The 9888-nt window shown below is 37.8% G+C and overlaps 1 long non-coding RNA gene across 1 annotated transcript; it reads right to left on the reverse strand.

The window, feature by feature from the left end:
* Positions 1–728: 728 nt before the first annotated feature.
* Positions 729–2857, reverse strand: LOC128502115 (uncharacterized). The gene is made up of 3 exons (XR_008355090.1): positions 2844–2857; positions 1711–1809; positions 729–843 (listed from the first exon to the last, which is right to left on the reverse strand). It is a non-coding gene; the product is annotated as an uncharacterized LOC128502115 (long non-coding RNA).
* Between the last annotated feature and the right edge of the window lie 7031 nt (positions 2858–9888).

The raw sequence follows: 9888 nt of genomic DNA on the forward strand, positions 1-9888 counted from the left end.
GTTTTTTTTATATATATTTCTAAATACTATCATTTTAGTGTGGGCTATCATCAAACGGTGGTATGTCTTCTCTAAGGGGGTACATCTATTTTTTTTTTTATTTTTTTTTAAATAGTTTCTTTTGCCAGAATGTACCTACATTTAGAACAAAGGGTTAATATCTTTTTTTTTTTATTCGTTGGAATAATGGAATAATGTATCTCTAATTGTATTAGGATGGAAGAACCATTGATATCTAAAACAAAGGTAATTAATATGGTGCAAATGTATTAGATCCCACCAGAAATAGTTGCAAATTAGAAAATAATGGCTTGGCTTATAGAAAGGTATCTCTTTTTTATCATTCCAGGAGTAACATCTACACCAGGAGCCTTTTTTCTAGATAATACACTATTCTACGGAGTATTAGAACTACTGTCTCCGTCGCTTTCATCCATAGGGTCTACAGATATAATAAGCCCTTTAGTTTATCCCATCGGTCCCGGTCAGCCCGAAATCATATTTGAAAACTGGACCAGAGTCAACTAGAACCGGGTAACATTCATATGATTCAAGATAATAAAAAAAAAGAATGTGTTCTTGCATATTTGGGTTGGGTGGAAGAAAATTCCTTTAGTTTGGCGTCAATAATTTCAGCCTCAGGCATATCGAGAATATTTATTTTTTCTTATTATTTTTAAGTAGCTAAAAACATACAAGCAATTTACAGAATGTGACAATTTGAACAAATAATACTTTGGAGGCCTCATAAAGCATTCTTTGAAAAGAGAATAAAGAGAGGGAATGTGTCTTAAGAAATGAAGTATAAGATCATACTTACTGACTGCGCATCCACTAGGGGACCTTAAAAGATATATATATATAAAAGGAGTTAATATCTAAAACAGGCGATTAAAATAATACATTTATATGTACTTTGGCGTCTGTTAGTTAAACAACATTACAGAATTACAGAAAATTAATGGTAATTAATTAATGACATAGGAACCCAAATATTTCAAAGAAATGTACTTTCAGAAATCATAGGCTTAGACCCAGACAGTATTTGTTTAATAATACTGTGATATCCATACAGGAATAGGTAAAGTGTGCGTACAAAGGCACCAGTGTCTGTGGCAAGGTGTGTGAAGGTCCATAGAACAGCATTAAATTAATTGTCCGCCACAGACCCCAGTAAATGTCCACCATGAACAATGTTGGTGCCTACCCTTCTATCCACAGTTTTTTAGTTTTAGGCATTTGATTAATTGTGATTAACATGAGTTTGAGGACCCCTTTCTTTTTCTACCAGGAGTGTCAGTAAAGTGATGGGGGGTCCTAGAAAATTAGACACAAAATACTTTGACATTTTTTTTGTTTTTTCGTTTTTGAGTAACGCGTTTCACAACACATCAGCATACACTTTGCAAAGTAAGCCTATTATGAAGAAATCCGCTACAAATCATCTATTTTGATCCATTCTCATAAAATAAATCCATATTTCTTGGATTCTATCAAATCTTTGTAGTGAAATTTGTGACAAATGATGCCTGGTGCAGCCAATCACCTCTACAATCAACAAAATAACCCATGATGGACCATAAGCAACATATGTGTGCCCCTTTTTAACCGCAGCCATACTTACGTACGGGTTCCACTATATTAAACGGCAAAAATGGTTTGCTGATGATAACCCTAAGCTGGTCGTGTGTACCATTAAAAAAACCTTACCTGAAACCAGGAACCCTGCTATCAGCAGGAGAGACAATGTCTCTGTCCTCCCCATCGCTCCAGACACTTAGTTGTCCGGCAGAGGCTTTGGTTCCTTCTCTGTTATAAAAAAAAGGTGATTAAAATTTTAAACTGAATTTATATTTATAGTGAATATATTTCCAGTTATGTTAATCATCAAACAGCATTAATTTAATTGTATAAAATACCAGTATATATATATATATATATATATATATATATATATATCAAATAACAGATGGAATAAGTATCTTGTCATAATACCTTTTTTATTGGACTAACAGAATTTTGGAATGATAAAAAATTATCATTTATATTATATATAATATTATATATTTATATTATATATAAAAAAGTATTATCACAAGATTCCATCTGTTATTTGATATTGACACCACTGGACTAATACGGCTACAACCTCTACTCTAATATATATATATATATATATATATATATATATATATATATATATATATATATATATATATATATACATATATATATATATATATAAATATAATAGGTCTATTTACACATAGAATATGCTTTTTATATATTAAATGTTGGCATCCAATTGTCTACACGACAAGACATTAAATTCCTTAAAGCGTAAAGAAAAAGATTCAAAATCTCAAGCAAAATACTTAAGTAATCCTGAAATTACCAAAACATTTTAATCCAATGGAAATCCTACGTTGACTTCAGCAATGCAATTATTTATTTAGAATACATTGCTTTCCTTTTTTTTTTAAATTCATCTCGAATTTGCAAAATAACGCAGAATCTTGCATCCATTTAAAAAAATATATATCGTACATATCCAAAAAAAATAAATTATATTTTGCAAAAAGAAGGCTCCATTAAACAAATAAGAAAATACTCTATTTACCTGCAATCAATATTTACATTAAGCAAGTTTTTTTTTCCCGCATGCTAGAAATTTGACTTTATTTTTGTTGGTAAAATATTAAAATAAATAATATATACATATTTTTTTAAATAAATAACTAAGAAAATATAGTTAGTTAGTAATACTTTGATTTGGTAAATGTTTATGCCAGGCTAAATCTGACTGAACTGCGTTAAATAAAAATAATTTAAAAAACACTTACTGCAGGTGTCAGTTTTTTACACCTGTTCTTCTGTCCTTAGGAACCAAAATAAGAATAAAGGTATGATGTATGCAGGTTAGCTGGTACTTATAGCCTGAATTTACATTCAAGGTAAGCAGTGATTTATGCTGGCAGCTATTTTGGACAGAAGTCAAAAAACCCAACCCACTGAGCGGCAGCTCTGTGTCACCACATTCCTTGCATGCACAAGGACACAGGTGACACTGAAGTGCACACTATGGCCTAAAGTATTCTTCTGTACCTAGCTAGAACCAGATGAGTCGGTGTAACGGGCCTGTGCGAAATGTCGACCATTTTGGGTGAAATAAAAAATGTACCGTAATATCAAAAAAACCATTTTTGTTCCAATTTTGAAATTTATAAATTCATATTCCTGTCTTGACATGAATTAATTATGTATTTGTAACAACCAGGGGCATTAAAATATTGCAACATGATTATTATTATTTGTTTTAAATGTTGTATAAAATATTCTAATTATCAACACATCAGTTTATATAAAGCACATTATACAGAACCATAAAATAGAACATCCATCCTGGTCTTTTCTCGTATATCGTAGTTTAAAGTTTATGATCTGTCTTCATCTTGTTTCGTAGAGTTACACTCAAAGGGGCTCATACCTATTATTTCAAGTTTTTACCTGGGCATACAAAAAAAAAAATAATAATATATACCGTACTGGCCCGAATATAGGCCGCACTTTTTTCCCCCACTTTAAGTCTTTAAAGTGGGGGTGCGGCCTATATTCGGGGTCTAGCGCCCGACGCCCGGGACATGCAGTCCCGGGCGCCGGGCAGGCAGCGGGGTTAGGATACAGATCCCCCGCAGCGGTGCAGGGGACCTGTATCCTACTGTCTGATACGCTCAGACAGCCTCCCGTGCCAGCACTTCCCACGGGGGGGAGTACCGGCACGGGAGGTTGTCTAAGCGCATCGCACGGACGTTCGCACGTGCGCACGATGCATTCTAACCCCCCCGACTTACCAGAGCAGACTCCCGGGTGTCTTGCAGGGCCGGCGGAAGACATCTACGCAATACGCGTATACAACTTCCGGTGCGGGCACTTCCGCTGAGTGCCGGTACCGGGAGTTGTATACACGATGTGCATAGATGTCCCCCTCCGGCCCCGTAAGACACCCGGGAGTCTGCTCTGGTAAGTCGGGGGGGGGCAGAGTGGCAGCATATCGCGGGGAGGACAGAGTGGCAGCGTATCTCGGGGGGGGACAGAGTGGCAGCATATCTCGGGGAGGGGGGGAGGACAGAGTGGCAGCGTATCTCGGGGAGGAGGGGAGGACAGAGTGGCAGCGTATCTCGGGGAGGGGGGGAGGACAGAGTGGCAGCATATCTCGGGGGGGACAGAGTGGCAGGATGTTTTTTGGTGCTTTTTTTAAAGAAAAAAACTTTTTCTTTAAAAAAGCTCCAAACTTTTAGGGTGCGGCCTATATACGGGGGCGGCCTATATCCGAGCCAATACGGTATATATATATATTATTAAAATATAATGTGGCAGCATATCTCGGGGGGGGCAGTGGTAGCATATCTCGGGGAGGGAGGACAGTGGCAGCATATCTCGGGGGGGCGGGGGGGGACAGAGTGGCAGCATGTTTTTTTGGTGCTTTTTTAAAGAAAAAAACTTTTTCTTTAAAAAAGCACCAAACTTTTAGGGTGCGGTCTATATACGGGGGCGGCCTATATCCGAGCCAATACGGTATATTGTTTATACATTTAATGTAATTCCACATGCGACTGCATTGCTTCTTCCTATTATATTTATTATAGAAATTTATTGAACGTGCTGTTTCACCTTGGCAATGAGTTGATTGAGCTATTTAGCACGCTAATCATAGGAACCTTGATTATTTTCATCTCAAGAAGCATTTTTTGTGTTGCTATGGCAACAACCCATCAGCTGTGACATATCCAGGCCCAGGTCTAGGGGGATGGCTATTCCCTGGCTACAAAAGCATGGGGCTGATCGCCCTCTTACGCAATCAAGCACCGTTATGGGCCCCCCTAAACCAATGGGTAAGGGGGATATGACTGCTGGCCTATGTAGGAATGGTTTGTGTCCCTCTCATTCATTGGTCATGTTTACAACTGTGTATCAAGCAGGTATATAAACAGAGGTGGCACTTTCTTGCTTCTTTTTCAGACAGTGAGAAGATCTGGAACTTTCCCTCTGCAACAGCAGAACTTGGGAGAGATCGAGCCAGTGGTGGCCAATACAAGTGGTCTGAAGCTCTTGGTGAAAAAAATGTAATGCGCATGTTCCAGTTTATTTGAACATATATAGTTTTAGGGGGTTAAAATGAAATATGGGGCGTCTGCGTGTCTCAGATGAGACCTGGACCCGCAGTGCCAAAGAGACATGCCCTACACATGTATACGGGGTATTCCTGTACTCGGGGGGCGTTTCTAAATACAAATCACAAGTTGTTTCAGTCATTTTACGTACCCAGAAAAAAAAATACTGAAATACTGTGTTCGGATTAAATGGGTTTGTTAAAAATGAAAAAAATGAAATTTTTAGGACAGACTGGCACTAAAATGGTTAAATAAAAAGTGTTAAAATGCCCCAAGTAAAATACTAATATATATATATATTATACTTAATAAGATAATCCATCAGTGACATTCTACAATGGGTGACCCCTGAGAATCCGCCCCTTCACCCTGAGATTGGGGCAAAAACCTCGAGAACCATGGTTACGAGAGTTCCCGGGTATGTTCATGCTGTGTTTACTTAGAAAAGGGTTGAATACACGGAGTGACTGAATTCGTACATATTCAGGCATCAAGGCATTTAATTGTCACACGAGGTTATAATTGAACTATGAGATGCAGAGCGAGGCGATCATATAATTATCAACGTGATGGAAATAGAGTGTCCTTCCTGCGATTAGCGTTAATTGTGGTTTATGTTATTGTGTTAACCGTTTATACCCACAAGCTATCATTGATATGTTTGTATACCAATGAGATACAAATAAAGTTTTGTACAAATCAAGCCGTTCAGCTTCTTCTGCTCCACCGGGGTATTCTTTTTTATTTACGCAATCAGGGATTGGTTCACAGTCTGCAGTAATTCAACCAGGCATTGCCCAATCGTTTTGGTGGTTTAGGGACCCAATTGTATAGCGCTGTGGAATATGATGGCGCTATATAAAATAATAAATAATAATAATACAAATAATAATAATAAAAATAACAGGGTAATATTACATTTAACCAATTTAGGCAGAATTTTTAATGGTGTTTCTCCTAACAATCCGCTTAAAAAAATAGAGCTCCACCCACACTAAATATAAAAATAAAATTATTACTCTGTATACACATATATATACCCCTACCTTCCACCGTTATCATGTCCTATAAATATATGTATATTTATATAATATATATATATATATATATATATATATATTTTATTTATTTATTTATTATATTTAATTAGATAATCCATCAGTGACATTCTACAATGGGTGACAATTGCAACGTGCTTTCAGGATAATACACAAAGACATTGCTCACTGATGCACAACGTTAATTGTGTAATTTTATGTAAATTAGAGGATACTTGATATTGTGGCGTGTTGGTGTCCCTGGAGGACCTCAATTTATTATGCTAAACACAATGGATTTGATTGAGATTCACTCCTAAATTCCTAAAAACTGTATACAAAATCCTTTTCATTTATTTATTTATTTATTTATTTTTATTTAATAGAAATCATACTTTTATTTATCATTAAATATATATATTTTTTACAATTGTGTTTATTTTTTGAGGGGTGACCCTACAAGCTCCCTTAGATCCCCCAATGTGCAACAAACCTGATCCGTTGGTAAAAAAAAAAAAAAGCACACATCTTACGGTTAAAGACGGGGAGCCTAGAAGGTAATAATTGTTTTAAATCATTTCTAGTGACGCATTTATTTTTTTTTTCTTACTTTCTAGCAGGAAAAAAAGCTATGCAGTAATTTTATTTTGTAACCTAAAATATTTCCAAAGCATGCAGTGCAAGTAAAGATATGTGTGAAATTTCAAATCAATGTCTTTCTATGCCCCTTTGGGCATGCTCCTAGATTTGTGAACTTACCAGTATGTGGTTTTCATATGTAGTCTCACTCTCTCCATCCCAAATAATAATCGTTGTGTCATGTAATAATTTGTTTAGTGTGCGGCCACCAGCTGGATATGCCCAGCCGCATGCCGCATGAGCATACAGACGTGATTTGCAGCCTCTCCTATCCAGCTGTCAGTCTCACTTACATAATTTGGCGTCTGTTGGTCTTCACCCTCGGCCCTGATTGTAGATTATAAATTTGCTTTAGGACCCCATTGTCTTTTGTTTCTGTAAATCCAAATTGTTATGTGATGCACTCATAGTTATGATGTCCTGTTTACTGGACATGTGAATTCGGATTGTATGAATTGCAACATTACCGAAAAGGAGGCCATCCAAAATTCTTGGGCCCACATTCATTCACACTCTCTCATGTTCTCACTCTCTTTCACGCTCTCTAAATGTTTCCATACCTTCTCTGCTGACCACTTATGACTCTGGTGAGTACTTCCACATCTTCTTCCGCATCTCCTATCTTCTCTTTTCAGGAAGTTCCCCCAAAATGGTGGCATTTACAGTGACATTGTCCCCGATGCTCCAAACTAGGAAGAGGATGTCACAGAAAGCACCAACTGAGGGCAATATGACACCCTCTCCCGACCCTCCAGTGCCCCCATATTACCCTCAATTCACTAGAGGGCAAAATGACAGCGATTGCAGTAATAATCTCTCCCCAATTGGATTGAAATACTTGGATTGTATAGTATCAAAATATATGATTTGATGGGGTAAATTCAATTGGCCAACTTCAAAGATGTTCCAAGAAGGACATAGAGGCAGGATGGCCAGATGCCAAAATTTTAAGTAAAAAAACTAAGATGTCCCAAATGTGATCGACTTCAAAAAAGAAAACAGCACACTATGTTTTTTCAGGGGGAACCTAGAAGGAAATAATTGTTTTAAATCATTTCTAGTGATGCATTTTTCCCTTACTTTCAAGCAGACAAAAAGCTATGCACTAATGTTATTTTGTAACCTATATATTTCCAAAACACAAAACATGCAGTTCAAGTAAAGATATGTGCGCGATTTCAAATCAAGGTATTTATATGCCCCTTGGATATGCTCCTGCATTCAAATGGAGCTCTAATCTAAATTTGTGAATTTACCAGTATGTGGTTTTCAACTTTGAATGAAAATGATGCAAAGAGCTCTGAATTTTCACCCCAAATTAATGGGCTCACATTCATTCACACGCTCTCATGTTCTCACTCTCATGCTCTCTGAATGTCTCCATACCTTTTCTGCCGACCACTAATGCTTCTGCCAACTACTTCTGCATCTTCTGTCTTCTCTTTTCAGGAACTTCCCCCAAAATGGCGGCGCTTATGGTGACATCCTCCTCGATCCTCCAAATGTTGAAGAGGATGTCACAGAAAGCACCAACTGGGGCAATATGGAGGCACTGGCGGTGACGTCCACTCCCAACCCTCCAGTGCTCCCATATTACCTTCAATTCACTTGAGAGCAAAAGGACGGTGCTTGCAGTGACCTCCTCTCTCCTGATTGGATTTAAATATTTTGATTGTCTAGTATCCCATCAAAATATATGATTTGATTGGGTAAATTGAATTGGCCAATCTCAAAGATGCGCCAATTAGGACATGGGGGCAGGTTGACCAGATGCCAAATTGTTAAAAAATAAAACAGCACAATATGTTCATATTCCTTTAGATGGCCCTAGTGGAGATTAAACCCTCCCAAAAGTATGTACCTGGCATAAATTAGAAACGGCACTAAGGTTATAATCACAGTATCCCGTTTAATGCATTGTTCGTTGGAAGCATCTCTGCATAAAAGTATGATTAATTGACTATACATGTTGATACATATTCATTGTTATCATTATACACAGGGATCATCTCGCATTAAGTGCCCATCTAATAGCAGCATTTATAAAACAATTTATTTATCACTGTATATTAATAGCAGGGAAATGATATGCATGCTTTACTGGAAATACCGGTTTATACAGAAGTAAAGATCAAGTAGAAAGCATGCACTGCACCTCGAGCAATGACTAAATTCAATGGCGTGTTAACGGAAATATATACAGCCAAGAGGGAACTGATATAACTTTCCATAGTGTATGTAATGAAGTGTTTAATCTGCACGGAATGTATCAATTCCAAGATAACCAGATACAGGGAAGCTTCTCAAACTCATTATTTGTATATTAAACATATATAACTCGCCCCCTAAAAAACTAAAGTTAATATTATTAAACTAAGCACCGCAGCCCTCCATTGCAGCTCCCACATGGCCACAAAGCAACATTCTGCAATTGAGTGACACAAAGCATCTTTGGGTAAGGTTGACGGCCATGCCTCTGGTGCCGGGTCCGGACTGGTGCGGACGATGTCAGCAGCTGCCAATCACATCGGTGTGGCTGGATATGAGAGGCCACAGTCTACGTTTTTATATTCCCGCAGTGTGTGCCTGGGCAAATCCAGCTGGTGGCCGCACACTGTAGTACCTGATTGGATGGAGCTGCAGATTGGGTGAGCATGGGGCAATGTCAGCCAGTGTCCCTGTCTGGCCATCTGACATGTTGGGCATATGTAAATTATTTAGATATATGTATCTATCGATCAGCATATAAGTACAAAGTTGTGCAATACAATTTGGAATGCTGAAACTCTCAATTTAGTACGAGTGCACTAAGGCAGGTGCACGGCCCCAAGATTCTTTGATAACAGAGGCACCCAACAAAGTCACGCATGTGTTACATGACTCTGCAGTAGTAGGACAAGAGGGGAGGGAGTGCTATGTAAGCTGTGTCAGGTGCACTGATGATGGGAGAAAGTATGTGTATGTATGTATGTATATTTAAGTGTGTAGCGTTAGAGTGAATGTGTGTGTGTACGTGTATGGTGTTAGCATGTGTAAGCGCA

The sequence above is a fragment of the Spea bombifrons genome, chromosome 7 (assembly GCF_027358695.1).
Source record: "Spea bombifrons isolate aSpeBom1 chromosome 7, aSpeBom1.2.pri, whole genome shotgun sequence".
Taxonomy (NCBI): Eukaryota; Metazoa; Chordata; class Amphibia; order Anura; family Pelobatidae; genus Spea; species Spea bombifrons.